This window comes from Equus przewalskii, chromosome 4 (assembly GCF_037783145.1).
Source record: "Equus przewalskii isolate Varuska chromosome 4, EquPr2, whole genome shotgun sequence".
Lineage (NCBI taxonomy): Eukaryota > Metazoa > Chordata > Mammalia > Perissodactyla > Equidae > Equus > Equus przewalskii.
Window position 1 is genome coordinate 101,203,531 of NC_091834.1, and position 19,030 is coordinate 101,222,560.

The window sequence follows — 19,030 nt, forward strand, 5'->3', positions numbered from 1 at the left end:
GATTCCACCGCTATGGCATTCTGGAAAAGGGAGATCGGTGGACAGTAAGAAGATCAGTGGGTGCCAGGGACTCGGAGGGAGGGAGGGAGGGAGGGAGGGAGTGAGGAGCGAATAGGCATAGCCGGGGAGTTTTAGGGCAGTGAAACTATTCCAAATGATACTGTAATTGTGGCTACAGAACATTCTGTAGTTGTCACAACCCATAAAACTGTACAGCACAAGCTTGAACCTTAGGGTAAACAATGGACTTCAGTGGATAAGAACATATCAATATTCGTTCACCACTTTTTTCGGGGTTTTTCCCTCTTCTTTTTTAAAGATTGGCGCCTGAGCTAACAACTGCTGCCAATTTTCTTCTGTTTTTTTTTTTTTTTTTTCCTGCTTGTTTCTCCCCAAATCCCCCCAGTACACAGTTGTATATTTTAGTTGTAGGTCCTTCTAGTTGTGGCACGTGGGACGCCGCCTCAACATGGCCTGATGAGTGGTGCCACGTCCATGCCCAGGATCCGAACCCTGGGCCGCCAAAGTGGAGCGCACGAACTTAATCACTTGGCGACGGAGCCGGCCCCCTCATTCACCGGTTTTACAAATGTCCCATACTAACACAAGATGTTAAAACAGGGGAAACCGCAGGGGAGAGGGGCGTTGAGGTGAGGATGCAGGAGAACTCTGGACTTTCTGCTCAAATTTTCTGTAAACCTAAGGGTGCTCTAACAAATAGAGTCTATGAAGATTTCTATAGACAGCAGGTAGGGGCTCCCCAGGTTATGAGTCAGAGACAACGGGCTCCATGTTCCAATGCTCTACCTATGGGCCATTGTTGGCGTCTACAAGGCACCTTTCCACCCAGTAGTAACATCCAGACTCTAACACAGCAAGTCACCGACCTTCCCGTGCTGTTCCGTGCAACCTGGGGTCTGCTCCACGGCAGAGGGGACACCTCTCCCACCAGGTCCCCTTCCCACCCTCCCCCTCCTTGCCCACCAGGCAGCTTCTCAGGCCCCTGCAGAGGGCACCAGCTTTGCTAGTCGTACATGTTTCGTTGAAAGGTCCGTTAGAGTCATCCGGGACAGTCCTCCCCAAACGCGTCTGTAGAGCAGGTAGTTTCTGGCTCGGAGAAGGAGCAAGAAGAGGAGAGGTGTGTGTTGTTAAAATGAGAGCATCCAGTCGGCTTCTCAGAGTCTCTGGGGGGAGACCAGCAAACGCACACAGGAGCAGCACCCAGGGGGTTCAGATGCCTGAGACGTGTCCCTGCCGCTGACTCTGTCTGCTGCCCCAGCCTCCTGCCTACTCACTCACTAGAAATGGGAAACAGTAAATGGGACAGCTGACCAAAAACACACAAGCATCAAGAGGTCAAGACAAAACCTCTGATTCTGGATGAGGATGTTTTCCCGTAAACCAGGTCTGGAGTCCGAACATGACCTTTTCCACCTTTTCTCCCTTCTTCTTTCCTGTCCTTTTTCTGTTGTCAGCTGAGCCTCTCCAGAGGAAATTAGCCAAATTTAGAAAGCCACCTGACATGCTAATGACTCGCTGCTGGTGGTTGAACGGGGTCTAAGGTGACCACTTCCGTAGATCCAAGATGGAAGGAAAACCAGCAGGGGGCGCTCAGATTTGAGCCGGGGACCTCTTGATCTGCAGTCCAATGCTCTACCCATGAGCTACACCCCCTCACCTGGGGAAAATTCCTTCCTAGCGTATTTCACCTGTGGAACCACACCCAGGGATTCCAGGAATCCTTTTAGGAATTTCTATTTGTTCCTAATCAGCCTGTGGAGAGTGGCAAGCAACCACAAATGGACTAGAGACCACTTTTCTGGCCACGAGTTCACCTTTCCACTCCCCAGAGACCTCTCACTGGTCCAACAGGCACCTTTCCACTCTGTAGCCACAACCTGAATTCCGTCAATAAACTCCACCTCTTCCTTTCCCCTCACTCAGTACCCGGTGGGCAGTGCAGGGGGCACTGGCGACGAGGTGTAAGAATCGTGGCTGCATAGACAGCTGTTTCCTCATCAATGCTTGGAAACAAATCCTCCCCAAATTAAGATGGATACAGAATAAGCACTGATTCTCAGGGTCATAGGTCAGCAGCATGGATGCCAATCAGCTGATCTAGGGTGGCCTTGACCTGGTGGCCCCATTTCACTCCATGGGACCCTCTGTGCTCGGTTTCTCGCTGTGAGTTCAGCTCAGATCTGCACCATGTCTGTTCATTCTGGGGTCCGGGTTGGAGGAGTGGCAGCAAGCAGGGGAACCTTTCCTCACGGAGATGGCAGAAATGCAGAAACGCAAGCCCAACACATGAGCAGGTCTCCAGCCTCTGCTTGAGTCACGTGTGCTGACATCCCAGCAGTCAAGGCAAGTCTCAGGACTGAGCCCCAAACCAAGGGCAGGGAAATGTGTTCCACGTCTAATGGGGTGGGGTGGGGGGGGGGGGTGGGACTGGAAAACCAAAAGGGCCAGAGAGAATCAGTGAAGGACGGAGGCCAACACTTTAATCCACCATGGCCTGCCATCCTGGTCATAGGTATTGACATCTCCCCCCCATCCACAATATGCTCCCGAGACCCCGCAGCCTCAGTCAATCAGACAAAGTCTGGGATCTTCTGATCAGCATTAGATCCAGGTGAGGCTTCTCTTGATCCAGAGACCCGTGAACTCAAAAGACAAGTTATCTACCCCTCACACATCCAAAATCCAGTGACGGTACAGAGACAGACTTCCTGCAACATTCACATTCAGACATGGGACAAAACGGGGAGCACACAAGGCCACAGAAACTGGGTATGCAAAAGGAACCCCCCACGCCCCCGTTTCCCTTTGGGTGCAGCCAGGGCCTCGTTCTGGATGCCAATGTCAGTGTCTGCCGCCTCTTCACAAGAGTGTTGCATAACAAGTCACCCCAAACTCAGTGGCACACAACACTAAGCACTCCAGGAGCAGGCAGTGTGCCTTCACTGGGCCTTGGTTCTGCTGCCTGGCAGTGGCTCCCAGTCCATGGTTCCACACGACTCTTGGCTGCACCCTCTGAGAAGTCTTCCTCTGCCGTCATCCTCTTTTGCAATTGCTGAAGAGATCCTTGGAAAATATGGCCCTTGAGGTGGGTGAGCATTCTCCTCAGCTTGCGTCCCACCTGTGGAATGTTGGAGGTCCAGAGGTCTTTTCACTTGCCACAGTCTCAGTGTCCTTTAGTCCAGGCTGTCCAAGCTTTCGTCAATGCAGCTCTCACAAGAGATTTGTGGGTTTCCTATGTGTTTGATTCCATGTATCAAAAGCCACGATCACAATTCTTTGTACCATATGCCGTCCCTCCAGCTCAATCATAAGTATTGGGCACATCACATTCTGTGACCACACATCCCTCATCGTTCTAGGAAAACTTCTGTCCAGCTGAAAGAGTGTCCTTGACACCCCCTGCCTTAACTCTGTCAGTGCTCTTAATAAAAGGCATTAAAGCCACACCCTTGATGTGATCTGTTCCCTGAGGCTCTGTCTTAGTGGAAGGCTCTGGAGTGAGACTTCTTCCTAAGGTGACGCAACATGGCCTCACTCTGTCTTGGAAAGGATGGTTTCATTTTTCAAACTGAGCAATTTCTGGGCTGTCTATATTGCCACTAAATTCTGAATACAAACCAGAAAGTTCTCCACTCAACTCAAACCTTGTTTGTAGGACCTCATCAAAAACAGCCTGTAGCCAACAGCTCATGCATTCCAATTTTGCCCTGAAATATCCGGCCCCCAGGTGAACAAGTTCCAGTGTATTTCTACCTTCCAGATTATCACGAGCCCTCGTTTCCCCTACCCTCAGTAACAGTCTCCTCACTGTTTTCCTGGCTGATTGTAACAGCTTCCTTGCCACCCACTGCTTCACCAGGAAGCCCTGTCATGTACTTTAGGCTTCTGCTACAGCAGGAGACCCTTCTAGATATCAATTTCAGTATTCGTCAGTCTCAGTCACAAGATGTTGCATAACAAGTCACCCCCCAAACCAATGACACACAACGATCAGCATTTATTCCCATGCCCCTGGGCTTGCAGGCTGAACGAGAATCAGCTGATCTAGGCCGGGCTTGGCTGGATGGGTGGGCTCCAAGCTGCCTTGGCTCCTCTCCATGAGATGGGCTCAGGGTTGGGACCCGAGGGTTCATTCTGGGGCCCAGGCTGAGGGGAGGAGGTGACGGGGTCAGCACCTCTCCCTGTAATGGTAGAAGCACAGAGGGCAAACTCGGCCTTGCAAGTCCATCTGAAGCCCCTGCTTGCACCATATCTGCTACACCCTGTTGGCCAAAGCCAGGCCCACGGTCTGCCAGGTCAATTTATTGACTCTCAGCTCCAAATGCGCCCTTCCATACCTGCTCTGGGAGAAGGGACTGGATTCCTTAGGGCATGTCTCCTCAAGTGAGCGCAGCGCTAACAGTTGTCAGTAGAGGGCGCGGGAGAGACGCTGCAGGAGGCAGGGGCCTGCCCTCCCCAGTTCCTGCTGCAGGTTTTGCTTCTGCTCCCCTGGCTCCTGCTGCATGTGGGGCAGTGGTGCAGCCGAGCAAGGACACACGGTGGTGCTCGGCCCCAGGCACGCACCCAGGGAATGAAGTCATTCGGTGACCTCGCAGACCCAGCTTGACAGGTGAACACTGCTGCGCAGCCATCACCTCAAATCCCTCTAGCCACCCTCCTGCCAGCCTGGGCTCGCCCCTGCCCCGAGGTCTGGTTCCCAGGCCCCCGAGGTGTGGACACTGCAAGTTCCAGGCTCACACTTCCAAGTGTCTCACCTGTGCCCCGGGAGGTGGCATTCTGCCCGTCTGGCAACTGTGAACAGGTCTGGACGGGACAACCCGGTTAGTGGGCCCCAACCACACCTTCCCCCATGAGGTCTGAATCCCAGCTTTTGGGAAAAGTCCCCCTTCCCAACCGATCCTAGCTTGGGTCCCTCAGCCCAGGGGTCCCTTTAGTCTTCTTTGCACCTTTAGAGTTACTCTCCTCGCATAGCACAATAATCCTCTAAATTAAACGTCCCGTTTGAATCCCTATGTGGTTTCCATCTCCTGGTTGGCCCAGACCGATAGATACTGCCAGGCCCAGGGCAAAGGGGTGCGGAGCACACTGGCCTCTGGGGGAGAAACGAAAAGTCACAAAGCACAAGGCACGGGAACAGGGAGAGGTGAAGAATTGCGCCAGCGGGTCAATCTACCACACTTTACTATCCCACGGAAAGACGACACCGAAAAAACAACACCATCAGGCGCTGAGTGGTGAAGGCGACTGCAGACCTTGCTGTAAAATGGAACGGGGGTCTCAGGGAAGCCATTTACCTGTACGTGGCAATATGGCAAAACAACGGCCAGGGGGCACCTGGGATTGAACCGGGGACATCTGGACCTGCAGCCAAGGGCTCTAGCCTTGAGCCACGCCCCCTGGCCTGCTGGGGGCCCCTCCTGACATTATTTCACCTGTGTTGCCATGCCCCAGATTCCATAGTGGACTCTAAGTTCTAGTCCTACTTGGGCCACCTCTGGAACTGGCAGAGCCACCACACACTGACTGGAGACCACTCACTGGCCATGAGTTCGCCTCGTCATTCCTCAGAGGCCCCTCACTTGTCTACCAGGCACTCTCCTGTGTAGCCATAGCCTGAACTGGGCTGTTAGAGCTGGAAGCCGGGCGCCCTGATCCTTGCTCCCCTCCTCCCTCAGCTCCACCTACACTGTCTCCTCCTCCTCCCCAGCCTCCTCCCTCCTGGCTTTCCTCCTGGCTTCACATCTCACACTGTCTCTCCCCTCTCTCCCTGGCTTAGTCCCTCCCCGAGGCCGTCACCTAGGGGCTTGGCTGAACACAGGGCAGCAACCTCGGAATCCTTGGGGCAGCACAACCGAGGGTGCTAGGACCAGGCATATAGGCTGCTTGGGGGCCCGCAGCCTGGGACCAAGGAGCCCTGGTGTGTGGTCAGAGATGTCTCTCCCTCTGCCCCACGGTGCGAGAGCCCAGGCACTGCCTGTGCCCGCTTCCCTGGCCGACCTTCATCCCATAGTGAGGACACGCAGCGGGCCTACCTAAAAGGCCACAAGCCCTAAGACGCTAAGGACTAGAGAAAGGACAGTGACCTGAGGGGTACGACATGCTACATGGCATCGGAGTCTGTGAGATTCACATTCGGGAGACCACAGACGCCCCTGAGCTTGGCAGGGAGGATGCCAGCAAAGGGGGGATTCCTTCCTCACTCCTGTGCTGTGTTCTTATCGCCTTGCTTTCTTACCAGCTATCATGTTTCCCTTTAAACACACAGTCCAAATTCAAAATAAGTATTTAGTCCAATGAGACCAAATCGCCCCACCTCCCCCACCCCCCAGGTGATGTTTCCAGCATAACCTACATGCTACCATGTTGCTGGCAGCCTGTGAAGTACCGTCTTTCTGTTACAGGATGCAATCGGAAAGTCGGGCATTCTTCCCTGGCAGCAGGTGGGTTCCCTTGGTGACGTGAGGTCCTCTGGGTGGGGGCGGTTCCTAGCGTCCAAGCCTGAAGTTTTGGCCCTTGTTCCCGAGTCCATTGAAAAGCCTGGGTGGGTGGGAAGGTCCCGCACTGATCAGTGTCCTACTTCTCGAGCATGAGACATGAGCATCTGCTTAATTTAACTGACATTGTAAGTCAGCAACGCTCAGGATCAAACTCTACTTTTGGTTTGAGGATTTCCCAGTTATCAGTGGCAAGAGAGAAGTCTCTCGATACCGGGTCTTGGCTAGCGGAGAGGGTTTACAGATTTGTGCTTCATTTTCCGTCTTTGAGGTCCAGCGCCAGCAGAATCAGCCGCTCTGCAGTGCCTCGTGCTGTTCTGTGGGAACTGAGGACACCAAGGCCTGGCCCTCACTAGGCGCTTCATTCCAGGTGATCCGGGCAAAATTGAAGTCTCCTGCTTTGTCACTGTGTGCCAACGACGGCCAGGTTCAAACTCCCGAATAACTACCAAGATGGTCCTAACAAAACCAGACACTCAGTGCCATATGCCCCTCACGGCCTGCACCCCACCCCCAGTACCAGTTTACACACTGTCTGCATTCTGTCAAAAACAGAAACCGATGATGGCTCATTGAGACAAATAAGGAAACTATTGGCAGGATGGGAAAAGTCTCACCACACCAAACGTAGCTAGAGATCTGCGCTAGGAAATGGGCAGGACTAAAGGGCAGCCGCGCAGGCAGAATCGTTGACCTCAAAAGGCATCCTGCTTTATGGGGCTGATGATGCCCCACTGGACACTGCCTGCAGCCAGCGGCCCCACTGCCAATGCCAGCCCCCTGGCTCCGCTGGAGGAAATTCCCAACTCCTCCTGCTTCTGGGTAAATCATTCATGTTCCAGGTCTCAATCAGCTACAGGTGACTGGCTAAGCCTGAGCTACGGCCGGGGCTCAGGGACGGCAGCACCTGGTATTCCCGGCTTTCATAGTATTGTGAGGTCCCGGCTTCCACCAGTCATACACGGCTGTGGATCCCCAAAGTACAAAGGAATTTCAAGCGTTGGGGCTGTAAGAAGATCGTTGCAAACACCCACCACAAGTAGCCCGAGTGAGGCTGCATCACTGCCACAATCACGAATGGTGGGAAGCGTTGGTGCTGCCAGAGCCCGGGAGGCTTTCTGGCACAGGCCCCACCTGCCTCTTCCTCTGCCCTCTTGCAGGAAGATGCCGTTAGCTGCAACGGCGACACCGGCTCTGAGTAAAATCACAGCCTGGTCCATACACTGGAATTTTATCCAGCAACAAAAATAAATGAGCTCTCAAGCCACAAAAAGACACGCAGGAACCTTAAATGCCTATTACTAAGAGAAAGAAGCCAAGCTGAACAGGCTACACCGCATGCGATTCCACCGCTATGGCATTCTGGAAAAGGGAGATCGGTGGACAGTAAGAAGATCAGTGGGTGCCAGGGACTCGGAGGGAGGGAGGGAGGGAGGGAGGGAGTGAGGAGCGAATAGGCATAGCCGGGGAGTTTTAGGGCAGTGAAACTATTCCAAATGATACTGTAATTGTGGCTACAGAACATTCTGTAGTTGTCACAACCCATAAAACTGTACAGCACAAGCTTGAACCTTAGGGTAAACAATGGACTTCAGTGGATAAGAACATATCAATATTCGTTCACCACTTTTTTCGGGGTTTTTCCCTCTTCTTTTTTAAAGATTGGCGCCTGAGCTAACAACTGCTGCCAATTTTCTTCTGGTTTTTTTTTTTTTTTTCCTGCTTGTTTCTCCCCAAATCCCCCCAGTACACAGTTGTATATTTTAGTTGTAGGTCCTTCTAGTTGTGGCACGTGGGACGCCGCCTCAACATGGCCTGATGAGTGGTGCCACGTCCATGCCCAGGATCCGAACCCTGGGCCGCCAAAGTGGAGCGCACGAACTTAATCACTTGGCGACGGAGCCGGCCCCCTCATTCACCGGTTTTACAAATGTCCCATACTAACACAAGATGTTAAAACAGGGGAAACCGCAGGGGAGAGGGGCGTTGAGGTGAGGATGCAGGAGAACTCTGGACTTTCTGCTCAAATTTTCTGTAAACCTAAGGGTGCTCTAACAAATAGAGTCTATGAAGATTTCTATAGACAGCAGGTAGGGGCTCCCCAGGTTATGAGTCAGAGACAACGGGCTCCATGTTCCAATGCTCTACCTATGGGCCATTGTTGGCGTCTACAAGGCACCTTTCCACCCAGTAGTAACATCCAGACTCTAACACAGCAAGTCACCGACCTTCCCGTGCTGTTCCGTGCAACCTGGGGTCTGCTCCACGGCAGAGGGGACACCTCTCCCACCAGGTCCCCTTCCCACCCTCCCCCTCCTTGCCCACCAGGCAGCTTCTCAGGCCCCTGCAGAGGGCACCAGCTTTGCTAGTCGTACATGTTTCGTTGAAAGGTCCGTTAGAGTCATCCGGGACAGTCCTCCCCAAACGTGTCTGTAGAGCAGGTAGTTTCTGGCTCAGAGAAGGAGCAAGAAGAGGAGAGGTGTGTGTTGTTAAAATGAGAGCATCCAGTCGGCTTCTCAGAGTCTCTGGGGGGAGACCAGCAAACGCACACAGGAGCAGCACCCAGGGGGTTCAGATGCCTGAGACGTGTCCCTGCCGCTGACTCTGTCTGCTGCCCCAGCCTCCTGCCTACTCACTCACTAGAAATGGGAAACAGTAAATGGGACAGCTGACCAAAAACACACAATCATCAAGAGGTCAAGACAAAACCTCTGATTCTGGATGAGGAAGTTTTCCTACAACACGCTTCTGGAATCAGAAGATGACCTTTCCTACCCTTTCACCCCTCTTCTTCCTCCGTCCACTTTTTGTCTGCTGAGCCTCTCCAGAGGAAATTAATGAAATTCAGAAAGCCACCTAAGGAGAACCAAGGTGAAGGGAAAGTCAGCAATGGGCATACAGATTTGAACCAGGGACCTTGACCGGCACTTAAATGCTCTACCCAGATAGCAAACTTCTAAGGAAGCTCGTTTCACATGTTGCAACACCCAGTGTCCTCCACAACATTGTAACCGCCACTCACTCTCAGTGAACGGGTGGGCACCTCAGTGAGCCCTCTCCCACAACCACCCTTCATTCCCACAGAATTGCTCACTTTTTGTTGGGTCATTTCTCTACAGACTGTATTTCAGCTGGGTTGTTTTTTTCTTTTGTGGGAAACTAGTTAACCCCCATCCGTCTTCTTTCTGTCCTGTGGGTTTATGTCTTTTTTATTACTTATTATAATCAGGAAAATATTCTTATTTTTAAAAATTGTATATTTAAGTGAAAATATACACATAAATAAAATAAAGTAAAATTAAATAGATCTAACAGACAGATCTGTATTTTAGTAGGGAAAAAAAGCACACTTTTTCCCCTCAGAAGTAAAAACTCAAACCATATCTCAAATCGCCACAGCCTCGAATGTATTGTTTGCATGGTTAAATGTATAGGGTTTTAAAATACATATATATTCTCAGATTAAACCCAGGATGGTCATAATTACTAAGGATTCTTCAAAAATGTATATTTTCTCATTGTTTCTAAATTATGTAATTCCTTCCTTTACTATTTGTGTGCTATTAAAAAAAATAAGTTGTAGCTGAGAAGTATAATCCAAAATATGAAGCACTGATAAACACATCTTCTTACCTGTACAGACCCTCGAACTATGGTATTTCAAAATTTAAAAAAAGTTTTGACGCTTTGATGAGATGAGCAATTGAATAATCAAGTTGTCTTTACTGACATTTTATACCATTATAAAATAGATATTTTTTAGGTGCTGAAGAAAAATAACTTCCAATCTAGAATACTCTACCCATGCAAACTAATATTCAAGCATGAGGGCAAAATAAAGACATTTGCAGATGTACAAAATCTCAGAGCATTATTTTTGCTGAGGAAGATTAGCCCTGAGCTAACATCTATTGTCAATCCTCCTCTTTCTTTGCTTGAGGAAGATTAGCCCTGAGCCAACATCTATACCCATCTTCCTCCACTTTATATGTAAGACGCCACCACAGCATGGCTGATGCGTGCTGCAGGTCCACAGCCGCCATCCAAACTCGGGAACCTGGGACCAAGCAGAGCACGCAAACTTAACCACTATGCCATGGGACCGGCCCCCTAGGTGGATTTATTGGAGCAGAAACTCACAAAATTAACAAGTGCAGGAGAGAGAAGCGAGAGGCCCCTGGGCAGAGACAGGGATATGAAGAGTTGATGGATGACTCCCCAGTTGTGCCTGGGGCCTCCTTTCCTCCTGTGCTGGGGCCTCATACTTATGTGGTCATTCAGAGATCTAATAGGCTCTCACACCAAACAAGGACAAGAATCTTTACTTCTCACCCCTACCCTGCTCCCTCCCCGCTGCCCACCTAAATAAAAGGTGCGATGCTCCCAGCAACTCGGACCAAACCCCTGGCAGCCATCGTCCATTAGTCTCGTTCTTTTGCATCCAAAGCCACAGCAAGTCCTGTGGGCCCCACTGTAAGATGTACCTGCATTCGAACACTTCAGGCCGCCCACCACCCTGACCCTGGGTCAGACGCCCCTGGCCGGCGCCGCACCTGCGCACACGCTCTCCTGGCGGCTCTCCAGCTTCCATTCTTCCCGCAAGACTGGTTCCACCGGCGCCTGAAAGATCTTTGCAAACAGGAGTCGGGTCATGTTTCCCCTCTCGGTTCAGTCGCTTCCCGCTCCGCTTACAAGGAAATCCCAGTCCACACCTCCTGCCTGTAGGAACCCGCCAGCAGCTGGGCCCTGGCCACTTCTCCCACCCCTTCCTTCTTGCCGCTCCGGCCCCGCCGCAGCAGCCGCTGCTCGTCCACGTGTCAGGCCCGCTCCCCTCTGCCCACGCCGCTCGTGGACAAGGCCGCCTCCGGCCGCTTCGTCTAGACTGCCCCCATCGCTTCCCATCCCCTGCCACGACCTGCATTACGTAATTTAGATTTTTGTTAATTTCCTGTCTCCCTCACTGCGAGGGGAGCCCCGCGAAGGCAGACACTTCTTCCGTCTCCTTCTGTGCGCCCGGTGCTCAGGGAGCTCTCAAAAATATTTCTTGAATAAACGAATGAATAAACGTTGAGCAAAGAAACAGATGAACACGTAGACAAATAAATTTAAATACAGATGATAAAAATAATGATAATTACTAATTTCTTTGGGTTTAAAAATATGTAGTGGTGAAGGGGCCTCAAATACTGGGTGATAAAAGAAATATGAAAGAGGAGAGTTTTGAGAGAAGTTAAAATACTCCACATTCCCTATCTTATTCAGAAGACAGAAAATATTAGAAAAATTAAGCATATCTGTTAAAAAGGATTGGGTAAGCACTAAAAAATAATATATGTCTCAAACAAGTCGGGGGGAAGTAGAGGTGGAAGTGGATAAAGGAAATTAATACAAGTTAATAAAAATTAAAAGAAAATAGTACAAGGCTGAAGAAGGAAGTGTAGCAAGAGAAAAAAGAAAAGAAAAACAGGAAATGAAAAAGTAAAGCAATAGGAATAGATTCAAATCTATCAGTAATCACAAGAAATCTTAATGAATTAAACAAATATATTCACAGCTAGCTGTTCACAAGAGATATTCTCAAAATATAAAAATAAAAAGTTTTAAGATAAAGTGATTGCAAATGAATACCAAGAAATTAGACAAAAATATTTACATAAGAAAAAATTTGTTCAAAGCAAAAAATCATTAGTAAGAATAGAAGGATTTTTACATTATAATAAAAGGATCAGTTCTTCAAGGTGTAACAATCATACCAAGCCTTGAAATATCTAAAACAAAAATTGACAAAATTACTGAAAGAAATGATAAATCCATAATTATTCAGAGATTTTTATGTACCTCTGTTGGAAACCAACAGATAAAATAGTGGAAAAGATTAAGGCTAAAGGAGATTTAAAGAACTAAATAATAAAATTAATAATCATAGACATTATATATGTGTAAATATATAAAAATCCCTCTCCCGCAGGTTAGAGAGAGGGAGCAAGAGCAAGAACTACAACCCTCAAATACAGCAGCCATTCTTTTAAAGCACTCACAGAATATTTACAGAAACTGATCAAGTACCAAGACAGAAGAGAAGTCTGGAAAAACGCTAAGGAATTGCTATCACAATAACATTAGGAAATTCTAATAAAATAATATAAAAACTCCAAATATGTTTGGAAACAGAAAACATACTACCAAATAATGCATAGGTTAAGGAAAAAAATCATATTCAAAGTTACAATACAATTTGAAGTAAACACAACAAAAGCACTGAATGTGAAAGACTTCTCTACAGCAGTATTCACACTGATATCTTTGAACAAGAAAGAAAAGGAACGAACTGATCATTCAATTTACGATTATAGGAAAAAACCAACAGACTACAGTCTATACATACTAAGAAGGAAATAAAATGATAAGAACAATTAATAAAATAGATATCAAGAAAACAACAAAGAAGAGCAAATAAAAGTTCCTTGAAACAACGCATAAATTAGACAAAGCGCTAGCAGAATCAATTAAGAAAAAGAACACACAAATAAACAAGGATAAGAAGTGAAACGTGATATAAATACAGATATTGTAGAGATTTTTAAAATCATGAGATGCTATAACAAGTCTATAACAATAATTATGAAAACTTAGGTGAAATGCACTTCTCTTAAAGAAACTGAAAAAATGATCAAAAATTTCCATTCAAAAAGTGGATAAAACTCATATGACTTTACAGATGATTTCTACACAATTTTCAAGCAGGCTAGTAGAACATCATCTCCAAAGTCAGACAAGGACAAAACATGAAAAGAAAATAGAGATGAATTCCACTTAGAAAAATAAATGCAAAAATCTTAAATTACGTTTTAGCCAATTGAATCTAACAATGTTTAAAAAAAAATAACATTATGAAGGAGGGTTTATTCTAGGACTGTAAGGATGGTTCTACCTTAGGAAATTAATGTAATCCAGCACATTAATATATCACAGAAGAATAATCATATCTCAATAGATGAGGATAAAGTTGATAAAATCCAATATCCAATAATGATTTTTTAAAAATTCATAGCAAATTAAGAATAGAAATAAATTCCCTTAACCTGATAAATAGAATCCACCATAAATCTCCAGCAAATATAATACACACAAGCCCTCCTGTTAAATCCAGAAACAAGGATGCCCATTATCACCCTTACTATTCAATATCCTACTGGGGATCCTAACTTCTAGCAGAAAATGAAAAACAAAGAAATAGCGAGACAGACAGGCAGAGACGGAGAGACAGAGAGAATGGCAGGCAGGAAGGAGGCAGGAAGGAAGGGAGGGTATGGAAAACAGACCACCTGTCCTTATTTGCAGATATTATGATTGCAACACTGAAAGTAGAGAAAAATTATTACAGTGAACAAGATAGTGCAGCTAGATTGGTCAATGCAAAATCAACATACAAAAATGAGTATCATTCCTCATACACCAACAGTAACCAGCTAGATTATGAATTAGAGTAATACTCCTATTAATAACAAAAACAAAAATCATAAGGTAGCTAAAGTAATATATGTGCAAGTTCTTTATGGACAAAATTATAAAATATTACTGGAGGATATAAAGGAAACCTGAATTAATGGAGATGATACCATATTCATGAATGGGGAACTCAATATTATAAGGATGTTAGTCCTTTCCAATTCAATCACTTGGTTCAATGTAATTTCAGCAAAGGTTGAAAAGCATGTTAGCAGAACTTGAAAAAACAGCAGAAGTTTAAGACTAGTCATGACAATTTAAGATAAGAAAGCAAGAAGGTAGGACGTGTTCTGCCAAATGGCAAGACTTATACAATGAAAATAATTAAACTAGTGAGCGTAGGAATAGATAGACAAATGGATGGAACAGGAAGTGTGACCCATGAATATGTGGGAGCTTGGTATATGAAAAGAGTGACCGTGATGGTTATTTTTATGTGCCAATTGGAGAGGGTGAAGGGTTGCCCAGAGAGCTAGTAAAACATTATTTCTGGGTGCATCTGTGAAGGTGTTTCCAGAAGATATTAGCATTTGAATCAACAGATTGAGTAAAGATCACCCTCACCAATGTGGGTGGGCATCATCCAATCAGGTGATGGGAGGAGGGGTGAATTTGCTCTTTGCTGAGCTGGGCATCCACCTTCTCCTGCCTTCGGACACCAGTGCTACTGGTTCTCGGGCCTCTGGACTCGGGCCAGGTCGTACACTATTGGCCACCTGGTTCTCAGGCCCCGGGGTTTGGATTGGAATCATACCGTCTGCTTTCCTGGGCCCCCAGCTTACAGAGGGCAGATCTTCTCAGCCTCTGTAATCAGTGAGCCAAATCCTCGTAATAAATCTCTTTCTATGCTGTGTATGTCTATCTGTCTCTCTCTACATATCCTATTGGCTCTGTCTCTGGAGAGCCCTGACTAATACAGTGACTCTATGTCCTAATTTGCTTGGGACAGTCCCAGTTGATGCTTGTGGGTCCAGCATAAATATGAATAGCATCCCCTTCCACTCTCAGAAGTTTCCTGGTTGGATGATAAATATATGGTTCTCCCATACACGATGAAAGTGGAATTGCAAACTACTGGGGAAAGTAGCAAATTGTTCAACAAATGGTACTATTTTACCTATTTAACTGGTTTTCTACTAAACAAAACATACGAAACCAAACTACTAAACAAAACGAAACTTAAAGCCTTCACCATACAGAAAGGTAGATTCCAGATGAATTAAAGATCTAAATGTGAGAAAATTTTTTCAATTATTTGAATTAAAAATAGGAGACCCTCTTTATACTCTCGGGGAAGGGAAGGATTTCTTAAACAGAACAAAAGGCACAAAGTACTTTCAAAAAGATAGGTCAGTTTGTCTCCATCAGAATAAAAAATAGAATGTTTTAAGATGAGTAACAGTTGTTTTTCTGTGGTAAGAGGCACAATCTCATTTGAAGTCTTTCACCAAATTGTCTTTATTTGGTTGATGACATCCAGCTTGAACCATGGGTCAGATTTCCGACTCTGGTGGTTGCATTTCATATTCTTTCTGTCTGCTAAGCTATGAAAACTTCAAGGTCATAGGGATGGTGGCAATGGTTGGTGATCCGGGCAGATAGCTATGGGTATTTGAATTTCTAAATCTGAATTTCTAAAGACGGCTTTCAGACTCCCTCAGACACTAAGTCGACAAATGCACTGCCCTTGAATCTGGGAGTTGAGTACGCCCACGAGGGAGACAGTGGTGAGCGGAGCCTGGTCCACTGTGGCTTTTGGAGGTTATTTCTTTAGGTTCTTGTGTAGCATTTGGATGTGGTTTTTAAATATGCCTAGTAAGCCACCATTAATTCCTTTCTCTACCACGAATGAAGAAAATCCTCATGCATGGGGAATAAACTAAACACAACTATTGAGTTATGTGTGCCACAGACAGATTTTCTTCACCAAACAACAAAGCACGCTATTAAAGCCTTGAGGTGAAAGATTCTGGGGATTCAAAATCTGTGTGCAGCTGAGATATTCCGCTTGAGCTGTCCTCTCAGTGTCTTAGAAATGGTCCTTTCAGCATTTTGAAGAAATGCTTGTATCTTATCTCTCATTTCAAAACTCACACGAGCACTCTTAACAGCCAATATATGTCAGTGTGGAAACACAGCATCATGTATTTACTCCTCATTTCTTTGGCCAGGATGCTAAAATGATATAAATTTAGTGGCCGCCATTTTTTTGGTTACCATTTTCGCTATTTTCTTCCGCAGTGATCAACTAACATATTTTCTCTCCAGATGAAGGAGTGTGTGGATTAGCATCCAAGTGCAAGCTCTTCGTGTGGCACTGCCCATTTTAGCTGCATACAGCGAGGCAGGGCCCACCCAGCACTCCCTTCCTCACGTCTACATGGCTCATCAAACAAGCGTTAATCAAGTGGAAATATCTTCTCTGGGAGCAGAGCGTGTCGGGGATAAACAGAAAAAAGAGTTGAGAGGCACTTTCCCCATCTGTACACACATATGCCAATGGCTGATTCAGACTCTGCTCGTCAATAATTTCACCCAGAATGAAGCAAAGTGTTTGTTAACCCACACATATAACAGTAATTGCTCTGCCACATCTGTACCTCTGAAACGCTACAACCGACTTGCTCTATTTTTCTCTCTCAGCTTAATATCTATCATTAACTTCACACCTGGTTTGCCATTGTCTTGGCAAATGTGTGATTTATAATGAGTTTTGCCATCCCTGGAATACAGACACCCACTCTTGGCCCCTTGCAGTCCATTCTCTGCCCTGTAGTCAGAGAAATCCGAGGCTGCATTTTTGCCCATTTTCCATGAGCTATTGCTGACAATAAGTTCTCCCGTCTTTGCTTCAGCTATGCCCAGGTTGCTTCTGTTACTTGCAACATGGTTCATCACTCGAGTGAGATGGATCTGCCTTAGCAGGTTTCTATGGAGAGGGAGAGAGTGAAGATAGAGAGAGACCAGGAGGAGGTCTGATGAGCAGGTCCTGAAGGGGAGGGAGCATGAGTGGAAGGGGTTATCTTTGAGAGAGAAAGGACAATAGAAGGGAGGGAATATGGAGTGTGGATGGGTGAAGACACATCCTAAACATTTAGGAATGTGAGGCAGTGAGGAAGCTGAGGCCAAGGACAGGGTTTAACTTGCTCATTGTTCTCTCCCAGTGTCCAGCACAAAGTCCAGCGCATAGTAGATATTTGAATGTTAGTTAAACAAATGAATGAGGCAAGGTCAACAGACTGGTTTTTTTGGAAAAAGAAGGCAAAGTCAGGTACTTCTCTCTGTGAGAGTGAGGGATGAAGGGAGATGGGGAGGAATGGAGGAAGAAGTTTGTGGGTGAGCCTGGAGGCTGGTGAAAGGAACCGGGTGGTCCAGTGCGCAGCAGTGTTGCTGGAGATTTCTCCCCGCCCCACTATAACGCTTCTCCCTTCACTGACTGTACATCCGGGTCCCCTCAATACAGTAGCTCTTCCCAGATAAGTTCTAGAAATACACTGATGACTTTCACTTTTCTATAAGAATATGGAAGAGGAAAAGAAGAAAATTAGTTTTTATGAGGCATTACTGTGTGCCAGGTATGTTACCAGACACTTTGATTACCATTTCTCACTGAATTCCCACGACAGCCCAGCGACTTAGGTGTTAGTGTCCTCATTTAGAAATAGATAAATTGAGGTTCAAATATGTTGAGTGACTTGTCCCAATGCCAGTGCTCACTTAGGTCTGATCCCAGACTCTGCATCGGTTTCACCACACCATGCTCCCTTCTTAAAACCTATGCCAGCAATTCAACCCATCTCCCAGATGCATCCTTTCTACTGAGATGATTTTTCTCAGCTCAGTGGGTTTCACTCTTTCTTCCTTGGAGGTCAACTTCTTTTCAAGTTCTTGGAGATAACTTCCTGTAGTTTCCTTTGCCCTAAAAAGAGTCAAGAGGGGGCTGGCCTGGTGGCATAGTAGTTAAGTTTTCATGCTCCACTTTGGTGGCCCAGGGTTTGCAGCTTTGGATCCCAGGCACAGACCTACGCGCTGCTCATCAAGCCATGCTGTGGTGGTGTTTCATATAAAAAAATAGAGAAAGATTGGTACAGACATGAGCTCAGTGACAATCTTCCTCAAGCGAAAAAAAAAAAAAAAAGAGGAAGCTTGGCAACAGATGTTAACTTAGGGCCAATCTTCTTCACCAAAAAAACAAGTGAAGAGGATTCCAGACCCAAGTCCAGGATATAGACTCAGGTGTCCAACCTGGGCTCTGAGCAGCACTGTGGCTCTGGGTGATCCACTCCATTTCTTTTGGTAAGAGAGAGGGCCTAGGTGACTTTCAAAGTCTCTACCAAGTGTAAAGGTAAGTGGTCCCCCTACTGGGGCCCTCACCCAGCCTGGGGAGGGTGGGATCTGAGATAAGAGGAAGGAGGTCCTCCTAGGAAGAGGCTGTGCCATCTACTCAGAAGGTGTACTCGTTTCCTGAGGCTGCTCTAACAAATTACCATGAAAACTGGGTGGCTTCAAACAACAGAAATCTATTCTCTCCCAGTTCTGGAAGCTAGAAGTCCGAAATCAAGGCAATCGGCTGAGCCATGCTCCCTCTGAAGGGTCTAAAGAATACTCCTTCCTTGCCTGCTCCAGCTCCCGGTGGCTGGCAACCCTGGGCACTCCTTGTCTTGTAGTTGCATCACTCCAGTCTCTGCCTCTGTCGTCACGTGGCCCTCTCCCTGCGTGTGTGTCTGCCTCTTCTCCTCTTATAAGCACATGGTCACTAGATCGGGGTCCAGCACAGCCTCACCTTAACTAATCATGTGTGCAAAGACCCTATTTCTAAACAGGCAACTTTCACTGGTCCTAGGGGTTAGGACTTCAACATATCTTTTTTGGGGGAAACAATTCAACCCACACAGAAGGCTTGCCTGTTCCTTAGACACACAGAAGCAGCAATGAGTCTCTGGAATCTTAGATGTGGTGTCAAGAGTGAAAGGTGCCCAGTAGGAGATATTAATATGCAAGGTCTT

At 46.9% G+C, this 19,030-nt stretch overlaps 1 long non-coding RNA gene across 1 annotated transcript in view; it reads right to left on the minus strand.

The window, feature by feature from the left end:
• The window catches only part of LOC139082933 (uncharacterized), a 68,392-nt gene that overhangs the window by 41,924 nt on the left and 7,438 nt on the right, over positions 1-19,030 (minus strand). The gene's annotated exons all lie outside the window — the stretch shown is intronic.